This window comes from Octopus sinensis, linkage group LG4, assembly GCF_006345805.1.
Source record: "Octopus sinensis linkage group LG4, ASM634580v1, whole genome shotgun sequence".
Classification (NCBI taxonomy): domain Eukaryota; kingdom Metazoa; phylum Mollusca; class Cephalopoda; order Octopoda; family Octopodidae; genus Octopus; species Octopus sinensis.
Window position 1 is genome coordinate 4,208,460 of NC_043000.1, and position 15,271 is coordinate 4,223,730.

The following is a 15,271-nucleotide window of genomic DNA, read 5'->3' on the forward strand; positions in this document are numbered from 1 at the left end:
GCTGGATCTGGCCAGTTTGAACATAAAACAGATAGAATATTTTAGCTATAGATGTGGCTGGTTTAAATGCTGGTGGGTTTGCCAAATGCCACATCTACATTCCTACTTTAGTGTAGATAGAAGAATAGCATGTAAGAAACTAGATGTACTTGTTGAAAGTGCATTTTTCATTTAAAAAAAAAAATTTTTAAGCCAGTCAAGACAGAAATAGCAGTACACATCACCTTTGCATCTCTGCCCATGTTGAGGATGCTGATGCAGTTGTTGCTGAGCCTAAACAACTACAGATCAATGTCTACAGAAACAAAAGAAAAGTCTAATAAATAATGATGTTAATAATAATAATAATAATAATGATATTAATAATAATAATAATAATAGTAGTAGTAGTAGTAGTAAAAATAGTAGTAGTAGTAGTAGTAGTAGTAGTAGTAGTATTTACTACTACTACTACTACTACTAAGTAGTAGTAGTAGTAAATAAATAAATAAAAAGCAAATGGGAAAAAAACCACGGATAGGTAGGGAGGGAACCAGGATTTGATCCGAATCGTTGTAAGAGAATGAACTCCATTAACAGTATCAAAGGACCAAATGTTAACCTTCCCCTTAAATGACCTCCAATCGAACACTATGCTGTTGCTAACAGAGAATGGACATTACATATTTCATTTTCCAGCATTTTTTATTATGCTGTTAGTCAGTTCATGGCAATATTTTATCAACACACTAGCAGTATCGCCCGGCGTTGCTCAGGTTTGTAAGGGAAATAACTATAAAGCATTTTTAGAGAGTTATAGCCAAAAAATAGCAAAAAAATGAAAAAAAAATGATGGTAAATTTTTTTTGAGAGTTGAAAAAGGTGGAGTTGCGTCCCCTAGACGGTCTGTGGTTTGGGTTTCTGATTCTCGACCCCATGTCGAATTTATCGATTTTTTTCAGAACTGGGGGAACTTTTCAAAATTTTCGCTGCGTTAGTTTTGAATTATGACATTGGGCTATGTGTGTGTCAAGTTTCATCAGAATCGGTTGAAAGCCGTGGTCAGAGTGAGGGTACGAGAAAACAGACACACAGAAACACACACAGACAAACTGCCGTTTATATAGAGAGAGAAGAGATTTTTCACTTGATCTTGCATATAAAACTTTTTTTTAAAAATCTCTTTAAATTCTGGTAATGGTTTGTGCTGAAAATAACCAGAATTTTATTTGATTAAAGAAATATAGTAATAAACTGTATTTGTTCAAGTCTTATAGTGTAATTAATGTCAACGAAGCAAGAAATTACCAAGAATCTTTGGTTTACACATCAAGTAATTGAATTTAGAATAATTAATTCTTGGCTGTTTGGATCGTCAGCTAAGCAGACTTGGTTATACTCTTTTACTCTTTTACTTGTTTCAGTCATTTGACTGCAGCCATGCTGGAGCACCGCCTTTAGTCAAGCAAATCGACCCCAGGACTTATTCTTTGTAAGCCTAGTACTTATTCTATCGGTCTCTTTTGCCAAACCGCTAAGTTACGGGGACATAAACACACCAGCATCGGTTGTCAAGCGATGTTGGGGGACAAACACAGATACACAAACATACACATACATGCATACATACATATATATATATATATATATATATATATATATATATACATACATATATATACGACAGGCTTCTTTCAGTTTCCATCTACCAAATCCACTCACAAGGCATTGGTCGGCCCAAGGCTATAGTAGAAGACACTTGCCCAAGGTGCCACACAGTGGGACTGAACCCAGAACCATGTGGTTCGTAAGCAAGCTACTTACCACACAGCCACTCTTACAAATGTTGGCTGTAAAATGTGGGCCAAATGAAACTAGTTTGAAGATTTCACACATGTAGCCAGGTGGCGTTCACTGCCACCACTGCTTGACAACCAGTGTTGGTGTGTTTATGTCCCTGTAACTTAGCAGATTGGCAAAAGAATAAATACTGGGGTTGATTTGTTAGACTAAAATTCTTCAAGATGATGCCCCAGCATGGTTGTAGCCATGGTTACTAAAACAAATAAAAGATAAAAATAGTCCAAATGCCCTCCCATCCCATGCAGATTCATGCAAATATATTAATTATCTAAAATGCATTTTTATTTATTTTCAATTTTTAATTTAAAAAGAATTTTTATTAGTTTTTGCTAATCAGTTGGCTTATGGTGAGTCCATTTAAATAATTGGAAACTTCTCAGCTGAAATCCTAGCTCCACCCATGGATCTAGCAAGTGCTTAAAACTCAGCAGTACAGAGAGACTGGATAATTGCTGATGTTGCAAAAGGTGATAATTACAGTTGTGGCTGTTGTCTCTATTGCTGTTGCAGTTGCTGCTGCTGCTGCTGTTAGTGCCACCAAAATGCAAAATGTATTGTATTATCATCATTGGCAGCAGCGGTGGTGGTAGCAGTGGTGGTGGTGGCAGTGGTAGTGATAAGAATTTGGACCTGGAGATCTCCATTTCCAGCGACTCCGAGGGCCACCTCCCAGTGGTGCCAGGCATCAACAAAGAGCCCTCTACTACAAGTCAACCAAAGTTTTTTTTTCAAGGTCTGGGGTCTCCCGCCCCTAAGCCCTAGACCATCAGCTCATCACCCTTACCCGTCTTGTTGCTTAACAACAACAGCAGCAGCAGCAGCAGCAGAGTGGAGGTGCAATGGCTCAGTGGTTAGGACAGCAGACTCGTGGTCGTAAGAACGTGGTTTTGATTCCCAGGCCAGGCATTGTGAGTGTTTATTGAGCAAAAACACCTAACCTCCACGAGGCTCTGGCGGGGGGTAGTGGTGAACCCCGCTGTACTCTTGCACCACAACTTTCTCTCACTCTATCTTCCTACTTCTGCCACAAAGTAGAGGAACTATGGTGTGGTAAAATTTCAGACCCTAGTCTAGATTGCGAATCCTCTGTACCCTAGGATGGTTCAGCTCTCCACCCGTGAAAAGCCACCGTTTACGGAATGAGGATAACAACGTAGCTTTCGCGCCCGTGGAACCGCCAGTCTATCGCGTGTGGTGGGTGGATCTTCAAGTTGCTACACGTATTCTTAGTTGCTTAGAATAGGCTCCAATTAGAGATTATTCTTTGTGGCTAATGGCGTGGGTCCTGATTGGAAGAAGAAGAAGAAGAAGAAGAAGAAGAAGAAGAAGAAGAAGAAGAAGAAGACAGCAGCAGCAGCAGCAGAGGCGGCAGCGGTGGCAGCCGCATTGGCAGCAGCTCCAGTAGCAGCAGCAGAGGCAGTGGTAGCAGGGGCAGTTGAGGTAGAAACAACAGCAATGGCAGTGGCAGCAGTGGGGGACATCATTATTGAGGCAGCAAGCTAGAAGAATTGTTGGCATGCTGGGCAAAATGCTTAGCAGCATTTCGTCCACCTATACTTTCTGAGTTCAAATTCTGCCATGGTTGACTTTGCCTTTTATCCTCTCAGGATCAGTAAAATAAGTACCGGTTGAGTACTGGGGCTGATGCAATCGACCATCCGCCTCCCCCAAATTTCAGGCCTTGTGCCTATAGTAGAAAGTATTATATATATATATATATATATATATATGTATATATATATATATATATATATATATATATATATATATATATATATATATATATAACAACACTCACGGAGTGGTTGGCGTTAGGAAGGGCATCCAGCAGTAGAAACATTGCCAGATAAGACTGGAGTCTGGTGCAGCCTTCTGGCTTCCCAGATCCCCGGTCGAACAGTCCAACCCATGCTAGCATGGAGAACGGACGTTAAACGATGATGATGATGATGTATATATAATAAATAAATAAAAGGGTAAGATTAATTAATTATTAATTAATAATTTTACCAAGTAGTGTTCAGTATGTAAAAATACCATTTACGGTATATTTAAAACATTACGTTATATAATTAGGGTTCAGTAAAAAAATTTACTTTACCACACACCGAACTTTTAGAAATAGCAGCCAAAAAATTTTGCTATTTCCTCTACTATAAGAAAAGTCTCCCAAACAATGTATACTCAAAAATAATTCACGTTGGTATAGAGGGAAAAACAATGGTTGGTGAATATGCTTTGATATTGCCTGATAGTTGTAAATGAGCACCATATTATGCTAGTAAAATCCTTCATTTCCAATTTTCTGTGAAATCATTTTTGGTCAAGGGAAAATATTACCTTATTTGGAAACAAGTGAGAGTTGACATCAAAGAAGGGCATCTGGCCACGGAAAAATCTTCCTTAACAAATTCAGTCCAACCCATGCAAGCATGGAAAAGTAAACACTAAAACGATGCTGATGATGGTGGTGGTGGTGGTGGTGGTGGTGGTGGTGGTGATGGTGGTAGTGGTGGTGGTGGTGGTGGTGGTGGTGGTGGTGATGATGGTGGTGGTGGTGGTGGTGGTGGTGGTGTGGTGGTGGTGGTGGTGGTGGTGATGGTGATGGTGATGGTGGTGGTGATGGTGGTGGAGGTGGTGGTGATGGTGGTGGCGATGGTGGTGGTGGTGGTGGTTGTGGTGGTGGTGATGAGGAGGAGGAAGGGGAGGAGGATGATGACGACGATGATGACGATGACAACAACAATTATGATGTGTAGCATATTATCTGAATAGTCCAGTTACAGTTGCCAAGTAACAAAAAACTTCATTTTGAGACATCTTATTACCCAAAGCCCTACCATTGACTAGCCACCATATGATATTAAGGCTAACATAAAGGGTTAGAATTTCTGAGATTTTCACACAATAGTCAGCCACTTTGCTATCTTGGCAGTATTACAACAAATCAATGTAAAGGAACAGATAGATTTTAAAAAACAACAACAACAAAAAAGAAGTGATAAAGGAAAACCTGCTGCTATCTCTTCGAAACTACATTCGGAAAAATCCATCAATAAGTAAAAAGATGAAGTTGAAATTACAACGCACTTTGATATTTCCAATAGCAACATATAGATCTGAATGTTGGACACTTAAAACGCTGAGAGAAAAAGATTGTTTCCATTCTGAATTTGGTGTAGTAGAAGAAAGCTAAGAATTATCTGCAGAGAGAGAGGGAGAGAGAGAGAGATAGAGAGAGAGAGAGAGAGAGAGAGAGAGAGAGAGAGAGAGAGAGAGAGAGAGAGAGAGAAAAGACAAGCAGTATGTTAGATTGAATTAAAATTGTAAAAATATCTTGTAAAGGAACTGGTTAGCCAAAAACAGATATTTTGAGTATGTCATATAAGAACAATGGTTTTACAGAAATTGTTGGTTGCTAGAAAAATCTTTAAATAAAATGGCCAAGAGGAAAGTTCAGGAAAAGTACTAGATTAAAAGTACGTCATGACAATAACATGATTGGAAATACAATCCTTTATTTGTTTTCCACCCCCTTTTCAGTGTTGGGCTTTCATCATCATTGTCATCCTTATCCTCCTCCTCCTCATCATCATCGTCATCATCATCCTCATCTTCATCATCATCACCATTATCATCACCATCTTCATCATCATTATTGTCATCCTCATCATCCTCATCCCCTCCTCCCTTCTCCTCCTCCTCATCATCATCATCCTCATCTTCATCATCATCCCCCTCCCCCACCTCATCCTCCTCATCCTCCTCATCATCCTCCTCATCACCATTATCATCCTCATCTTCATCATCATCACCATTATCATCATCATCTTCATCATCATTATCGTCATCCTCATCATCCTCATCCTCCTGCTCCTCCTCCTGCTCCTGCTCCTCATCATCATCACCTTCATCATCACCATTATCATCACCATTATCATCACCATTATCATCACCATCATCACTTAATGTCTGTTTTCCATGCTGGCATGGGTTGGACGGTTTGACAGGAGTTGTTAAGGCCAGTGGGACTGCACCAGGCTCCGCTGTCTGTTTTGACATGCTTTCAATGGCTGAATGCCCTCCCTAACACCAACCACTTTACGGAGTGCACTGGGTGCTTTTAACACCAGTGCCTTTGATGAAGAGGAAGGAGAGGAAGAGGAGATGCAGAAGGGGAGAAAATAGTGAAAGAAGAGGAATGGGGGAGGGAAAAGAGGGGGAAGAGGACAATGAAAATGAGTATGACTCTAATAATAACCCTAAGATCTTTGATGAAAGGTATTTCCAGCAATGACCATCTCATCTTTTTCAAACATAGTATATCGAAGACTATAATTATTAAATGCATTTGATTAAATTCTTTTAAATGGTATAATGTGATTTGAGGGAGATCTGGCTGCTACTTTACTAGATTGAACAACCACATAGCTGGCACCTCAACAAGCAAAATATACATCTAAAATGTGGTGTATATATATATATATAACACTTCTGTCACAACCTGGGACCTTGAAGACTGCTTTAATGCAAGAAAGTATACTAGTCCCCTAATATTTTATATTCAATATTTCATCTATTCAATAAGATAATCAATACTTCATTTCATTTTACTATATATATATTATTTATACTATATATTCTATATTCTACATTAGTATTATAAAGAATATAAATAAAACATAAAAAACAGAGTTGGAATTTCTTTGAATAATATACACTTGCGTCAGAAATTAATTAGCACTTCTCAAATTTCTACATTAAATAGGTTAAATCAATTAACCTATGAGCTGTTCAAAACGTCTTACGCGATGAGAAAACTTAGTATGGTGTGATTTCGGTCCTTGCGAGGCGCTACCTATATCTATTAAACAAAGGAAGATTTGTCTGCATCCGCACTCCAAGTTGTTGCACTGCTATGTCAACATCATAAGGCTGTAGACTCTCAAACTGCTCTGCAAACAAAGTTACGTCATCGTTCTGCGCAACAGTGAACTCACAACAAAGCAATAGTTCGAGATATGGCCACTAGGTGACAGCACATACCTTGAGTGAAGAGCAAATCAAGGGTGCTAATTAATTTCTGACGGTAGTGTATATATAATCAAAGCATAGAGTAATTTACATCCATTGCAGCTGATCTTACCAATTGGTTTTGCACTAGGGGTTCAATGGAGTGTTAGGTAACAGTCCGATTATGTAACCTTGTGCTCAGCAGAGGTAGCCATTATGGAATGAAATATAGTGAGTGCTCTCTATTGTTGGAGGTACATAGACACATCTGGTTTGAAACATAATGAAACGGATCAAAGAGGTGATTCAGTTATACACACACACACACACACACACACACACACACACACACACACATACACAAATTGTTGTTAATCCAAACAAATGGAAATATAGAAGAAATGAAACTGAAAATGCATGAAAAATATATTAGAATTGATTAGAATTTAATTGCATTTTAAAATATAGGAATTAGATTTTCAATAGTGTATATGTATGAAGCTGTTTTATGAATTACTGTATTTTAACATGTATAAGGAACCCTTTTGTATAAGGAACTCCCTAATTTTTGGGGCTTAAAATTTGGAAAAAAGATTTTGTAAGGGACTATAATACTATCCATGAATAAGAAACTCGCAAATTTTTTTAGCCTAATTTTTGACTAAAATGGGTTCCTTATACTACAGGTTAAAATATGGTATGTCTTTTCTTGCCATTGTTATCAAAACTATATATATAACTATATACAAAATTAAGAGGAATGACCACTAAAGTGGACACCTAATATGCTAAACATAGATGTCAAATCACCATTACCACAAAGAATGTGTTCTCAAGAAAAATCTCAGCAAAATGCCTCAGCATACCAAAGTGAAGACATTTGAAAAATATACCCAAATACAATTTGTAGAACATTATACATGCTCAATTTCGGTTGAGCTTTCTGCATCTAGTTCTGGAAATTGTGTTTTGTTAGTGACAGACCACGCTGACGATCTTGCAGATATCTGCATATTTGGATATGTAGATATTAACAAGTTAAACCATTGGTACATAGGTAATCATTTTTTATTTTGTATATTTTCATTTGTCTTGCTCATTTTTACATTTTGGCGTTTTGCTGAGAATTTTCTTGAGAACACATTCTTTGTGGTAATGGCAATTTGACATCTATGTTTAGCATATTAGGTGTCCACTTTAGTAGTCATTCTTCTTAATTTTGTATGTAATGCAATTTTTAATCTTTGGATTTTTTAAATATGCTAAGCCACTGCTTTTAATTGATTAATATCAATTTCTACCCTTATTATTTAATTTTATATATCATCATCATCATCATCATCGTTTAACGTCTGCTTTCCATGCCAGCATGGGTTGGACGATTTGACTGAGGGCTGGTGAACCAGATGGCTGCACCAGGCTCCAATCTTGATCTGGCAGTGTTTCTACAGCTGGATGCCCTTCCTAACACCAACCACTCCGAGAGTGTAGTGGGTGCTTTTTACGTGCCAAGTACATGATTTAGTTCCCTATGCATGTTTCACCATCGTGGTTATTTGCATCCTCTGCAGTGGATGTTCATAGAACATTTGGATGCAGATCCACAATGTTTCTTCAGGGGAACACTTACTTACATAATGTTAACACAGAGTAAATAGATGGCAAAACGTTTTGGATAGACGGCAAAACATTTTGTAAGCACATCAAAAGGGAAATTGAGACAACAAGAGAGAAGAAAAGGAAAGGAAGAGAGAGAGAGAGAGACACACTCACACAAACAAACACACATATACACACATATGCATCAAGCAATGCCACAGACATACACATGCAGTGCTGGACGCTTACAGTACCATGTATATACACATATGTATATCCAATTTACCATACGTCTACATCACGCTTATTGATATTATCTTCTACCCTATACAAATATATAAACCCAAGAGTATATTTACTGACATATGACACGTCTATTTTTATATAACAATATGCCAAGTTTATACCTTTATTACAATGTCCAGTAGACTATGCTCCAATACCCAAAATAAACCAATGATACCTGCCAAAATTTAATGGACACAAATTTCACATCTCTTCTCTCTTTTCTATTTTACTTGTTTCAGTCATTTGACAGCAACCATGCTGGAGCACCACCTTTAGTTGAGGAAATTGACCCCCAGGACTTATTCTTTGGAAGCCTAGTATGGGGACGTAAACAAACTACCATCCATCAGTTGTCAAGCAATGTTGGGGGGACAAACACAGATACACAAACATATACACACACATACATATATATATATATATATATATATATATATATATCATCATCATCATCATCATTTAATGTCCGTTCTCCATGCTAGCATGGGTTGGATGGTTTTGACTGAGGGCTGGCAACCAGATGGCTGCACCAGGCTCCAGTCTTGATCTGGATATATATGTATATATATATATATATATATTCATATATACGACGGACTTCTTTCAGTTTCCGTCTACCAAATCCACTCAAAAGTCTTTGGTTGGCCCAAGGCTATAGCAGAAGACACTTGCCCAAGGTGCCATGCAGTGGGAATGAACCCGGAACCATGTGGTTGGTAAGTAAGCTACTTACCACACAGCCACTCCTGCACCTATATATGGAATTCTCAGTTAAAAATTAAAAACATATCAATGAAAACAGAATATAATGTCTAAGGAGTTCATGGAATTTTTCATTACTTTATATTAAGACTAGCAGTATCGCCCGGCGTTGCTCGGGTTTGTAAGGGAAATAACTATATAAGCATTTTTAGTGAGTTATAGCAAAAAAATAGCAAAAAAATGGATTAAAAATGGAATAAAAAATGATGGTAATTTTTTTTTAATCGTTGACTCATCGTAGACATTTTTAGAGAGTTACTTCCCTTATATAATAGCGAAAAATGCATTAAAATGGAATAAAAAATGATGTTAAATTTTTTTTTAAATCGTAGACTCATTGTAGATGCGCGCTAATATCCAGAAGGGATCAATATGAATCACGACTATAAGATACCCGGTTTTGGTTAAACTGCACCGCAAAATGTGGGAGTAGTTAGGAATCTAAATCGTAGGAGACAGACACACAACCTTACTTTTATATATAAAGATTTGTGCAACAACTAAAACATTCGGTTGTGCAAATTGTTTGCACAGGAAACCTGCCTTGTGTGGCGGTAATTGCCATTTTTGTGGATCTGTTTCAGCTTTTTTAGCGATTTCTGTTTTGGCGACTTCAAGCCATGAAGTCGTTGTTCTAAAAGAACGCTGGTCTCCTTGACAACGCATTACGACGTTGATTTCCTTACACTCCCTTCCCCACAGCTTCACGAGGGAGGGAAGAAGGGGGAGAAGCAAACACAGGTGCAGGTGTTTGAGCGTGGACGCCAACTTCGCCGCCATCGACACACGAAAAATTATGCATTAAAATGGAATAAAAAATGATGTTAAATTATTTTTAAAATTGTAGACTCATCGTAGACGCGCGCTAATAGCCAGACGGGCTCGATATGAATCACGACTATAAGATACCTGGTTTTGGTTAAACTGCACCGCAAAATGTGGGAGTAGTTAGGAATCTAAATCGTAGGAGACAGACACACAACCTTACTTTTATATATAAAGATTTGTGCAACAACTAAAACATTCGGTTGTGCAAATTGCTTGCACAGGAAACCTGCCTTGTGTGGCGGTAATTGCCATTTTTGTGGATCTGTTTCAGCTTCTTTAGCGATTTCTGTTTTGGCGACTTCAAGCCATGAAGTCGTTGTTCTAAAAGAACGCTGGTCTCCTTGACAACGCATTACGACGTTGATTTCCTTACACTCCCTTCCCCACAGCTTCACGAGGGAGGGAAGAAGGGGGAGAAGCAAACACAGGTGCAGGTATTTGAGCGTGGACGCCAACTTCGCCGCCATCGACACATGAAAAATTATGCATTAAAATGGAATAAAAAATGATGTAAAATTATTTTTAAAATCGTAGACTCATCGTAGACGCACGCTAATAGCCAGACGGGCTCGATATGAATCACGACTATAAGATACCTGGTTTTGGTTAAACTGCACCGCAAAATGTGGGAGTAGTTAGGAATCTAAATCGAAGGGGACAGACACTCACACAACTACAGTTTTATATATATAGATGTTGAAATCATTCTCTTGCTGACCATTGACTTGTTAAGACTAATGTGGGTTTCACACCCAGCACTCTGTGATGCCTTGCAATCGCTTCAACCTGTATTAATGATACAGAGGTGTTGATGCTTCTCTCGTATACATGTTCAGAAAAATATCATCATCGTCGTCATCATCATCATCGTTTAACGTCCGTTTTCCATGCTAGCATGGCTTGGTCGGTTCGACCGGGGTCTGGGAAGCTAGAAGGCTGCACCAGGCTCCAGTCAGATCTGGCAGTGTTTCTACAGCTGGATGCCCTTCCTAATGCCAACCACTCTGTGAGTGTAGTGGGTGCTTTTTACGTGCCAGGCGAGGCTGGCAACGGCCACGATCGGTTGGTGCTTATTACGTGCCACCGGCACAGAAACCAGTTAAGATTTCTGCTATCTATTGTTGCCAAATTTCATCTCTCTCTCTCTCTGTTAGTAAAAGAGGTCATTGAGATTTTAGCCAAGTGTGTGGATTCACAATGATAGAAAAATAGTTTGAACATGAATCAGAGACTGTGATGGTTATTAAATGAATAAAAGAATTTATGGGATATCTCCTTAAAGACTGGCCATACAACTGAAGCATGGAGACCAGAAATAATTATAACAGACAAAGTGTAAACGTACAAACTTTGCAATAACATATAGCTTAGTGGGCAACAATTGTTGCCCACTGAATGACCCTAAAGCTGCGGGAATGGAGGAGGATCCTCCGGATGAAGCTGAGGTGCCACGCCCTCCAATGGCAAAGAGGAGAAAAAGAAAAAGAAAAAGAACGGGACATTGCCAGCATCCCTGAAATTTTTGATGGTACACTGCCAGCATCCCTGAAACTTTGTCAGTGGGAAGTGTACCACTGACAGAGGAAACTGTGACCCCTCCCAGAGTGATGAGAGATGATTTTGTTATCTTCTTCCATATGGGAGGGGCAATACAGAACTTCTTAAGGAGGCTAGAGGGCTGGAGGGAAGAGCCCATGCCCTGGACTGAAGACCCAGATTGGCCTCCACAGGTGACTACTGAGGTCATATCAGAAGTTGATATGTTCACGGTGATGGACTCCTTCCCGAAGAACCAGTTTATGTTCACCTTCTGGGGCCCCGACCTCGAGCTGGAGCATTGCCTACGGGAGGCATTCGGCCTGGTCAGGGAGGAAGGATAAAGAGGCTTTAGTGCCTGAATGTTTATTGTATGTAAGAGGCTCAGCACCTCAATTTGTAATGGACTATTTATTATAAGAACTGAAGTAAGAGGTTTAATACTTCGTTTTGTTTTTTCCTGTGTAAAAAAAAAGAATAATGTTTTAGAGAAGCAAATAATCGGCGGGCGTTTTTTGTCTTCTCTCATCAATATCAACCTTTTTCATCATTCATCTCATCAATGTTTCTGTCCAGCCCGCAAGCTACTCTGTGTCGTGCCTTTATGGCAAAATTTTGAAATAATATAGCTTAGTGGATACCAAAGAAATCAAGGAAACTGAGAAATGCCTGAATCCAGCCAGAGAGAAAAATAGATTGTGGAAGATAAAGGTGACAGTTGTTCCTGTGGTAACTGGTGCACTTGGAAAAACAACTAAAATGCTGTCTAAGAGGTTGAAGGATATTGGAATTAAGACCATGCATTGTTTACCTGCAGAAAAAGTTCCATCCTGTTTTCTGCGAGAATCCTAAAATTTTGAAACCAGTGATTTCAGGGTAGAGAGTAAGTTGATTACATTGACTGCTGTTTTCACCTGGTACCTATTCTATCAACCCTGAAAGGATGGACAGCAAGGTCGACCTTGGAGAATTTTGAACTCAGAATGCAAAGACGGTGAAATACTGATAATGATTCTTCCAGCTCACCACCTTAATAATAATGATGATGATGATAATAATAATAATAACAATAATAATAATGATAATAATAAAACACTCGACGAGAAATGGAAGAAAATTTGAAGAAAGAAGGAAATAATAATAATAATAATAATAATAATAATATAATAATAATAATAATAATAATAATAATAATAATAATTTCTGGAAATAGAGTTAACTTGAATGAGGAACCTAAAAACAGAAACAATTCCTATCATAGTAGGTACCTTAGGCATGATAAAAAAACATTCAGACAAATACATAACAAAAACAGCAGGACTTACAAGTATATATAACATACAGTAAATAGCACTGTTAGGTACTGCACACATCCTACGTAAAACACTTTCAATACATTGAAAATAAGAGCATCACAACAAACCTCAGCATATACCCAAGGCACACATATCTGCGCACGGTAGCGCAGTGAAAGCACATGATAAAAATAAGGCTATTGAATAATAATATAATAATAATATAATAATAATAATAATAATAATAATAATAATAATAATAATAATAATAATAATAATTTCTACTAAAGATACAAGGCCTGAAATGTTGGGGGATGGGACTAGTCGAATACATCGACCCCAGTGTTTCACTGGTACTTAATTTATCAACCCTGAAAGGATGAATGGTAAAGTTAACCCTGGCAGATTTTGAACTCAGAATGTTAAGATGGATGGAATACTGCTAAGCATTTTGCCCAGCGTGCTAATGATTCTGCCAGCTTGCCACCTTGAAAATAGTTATAATAATATATTTCTTTATTGCCCACAAGGGGCTAAACATAGAGGGGACAAACAAGGACAGACAAAGGGATTAAATCGATTACATCGACTCCAGTGCGTAACTGGTACTTAACTTATCGACCCCGAAAGGATGAAAGGCAAAGTTGACCTCAGCGGAATTTGAACTCAGAACGTAACGGCAGACGAAATATGGCTACGCATTTCACCCGGCGTGCTAACGTTTCTGCCAGCTCGCCGCCAAGATGAAGAGCATGATTCGATTGTAAGATGGTTGATTGATGCAGGAGGTTTATTCCACATTTTGACAATTTTGAGCCTGGAAACACATTTCTGAAGGTCATGGGGTGCAGTACGGTTCTTTCTTTCTCTTTATTCTCTTGAGTATTCACTTTTTGTTCTTTCATTGTTAAATGAGGTCACCTTACCTGACATTTTCATCTTTTCCAAATTCAGTAAATTTCAATCTAAATAAAATATCTTACAATCGAATCGTGCTCTTTGTCTTGACTGTTTACCTTTGTGAAGAGTTATGTCAATCCTTTTTAAAATATAATAATAATGATATTAATAATTATAATAATTATGAGCTTGTTGTAGAGTGCTCAAATGCACAACTCATGAGAATAGGGCAAAAAAGGAGATAGACAGTTGCACTATGTCAAATGAAGAAAGATGACAATGAAAGCCAAAAGTGTATAAACAGTTCACAAAATAAAGAATAAAAAGACAAAAAAGTGAGCAACAAAAAAGCCATAAAGAGGAAAGGGTGTATAGGTACAACAAGGAAGTATTGGCAATTTCTAGAAAGTATGGAATTTTTTAAGGAGACACTGCCCTATCATCTAATATCTGATGCAGGTGGTTTATTCCACATTTTAACAATTTTGTGCCTGGAAACACACTTCTCTTGAGTATTCATTTTTTGTCCTTTCATTGTTAAATGAGGTCACCTTACCTGACATTTTCATCTTTTCCAAGTAATAAGTAGACCTCACCTTTATTTTTAGATTTCCTTGGTTCGTGGAAGACAATTTCCTTGGTTTTACTCACATGGGTATGAAAAGTAATAAACGTATACAAATTCAGGAAATATCAATCTAAAATCTAAGGAATGGTAAGTAATGAGATGTGATTGCTTTTGATGTGATTATTAATTGATTTATACAACTTCAGATCATCCTTAAAGAAATGGTGAGATTAAGGATATCTATTTCTGAAAACAAATAAATAAATAAATAAAAGAATCACATCTTCTGAGAAAGTGTGCTAATAGATCTAACCAAAGTACAAAGAGCAGTGCGTTTTGATTATGCTTTAATATCAGATTTTATTAGTCTCTTTATTACTTCTCAAAAGACATTGCTGTATTATGACTTAACTCAGAGATGAATGGTAATTACTAATGGTTGTGGAACTTTGGAGACATATATAAATGTACGTAGCTTCTTTTCCGTTTTTAATTATCTAAATTCTTCTTCTGAGGAAGGAACTGATTTCTAACAATGACACAAAGCTCCATCGTTGGAATGTAGGTAAAAGACAAAAATCACATTTTAAACTTGGAGAAAAGTGTTGCCGTCTTGACTGGCTTCTGTACCGGTGGCACG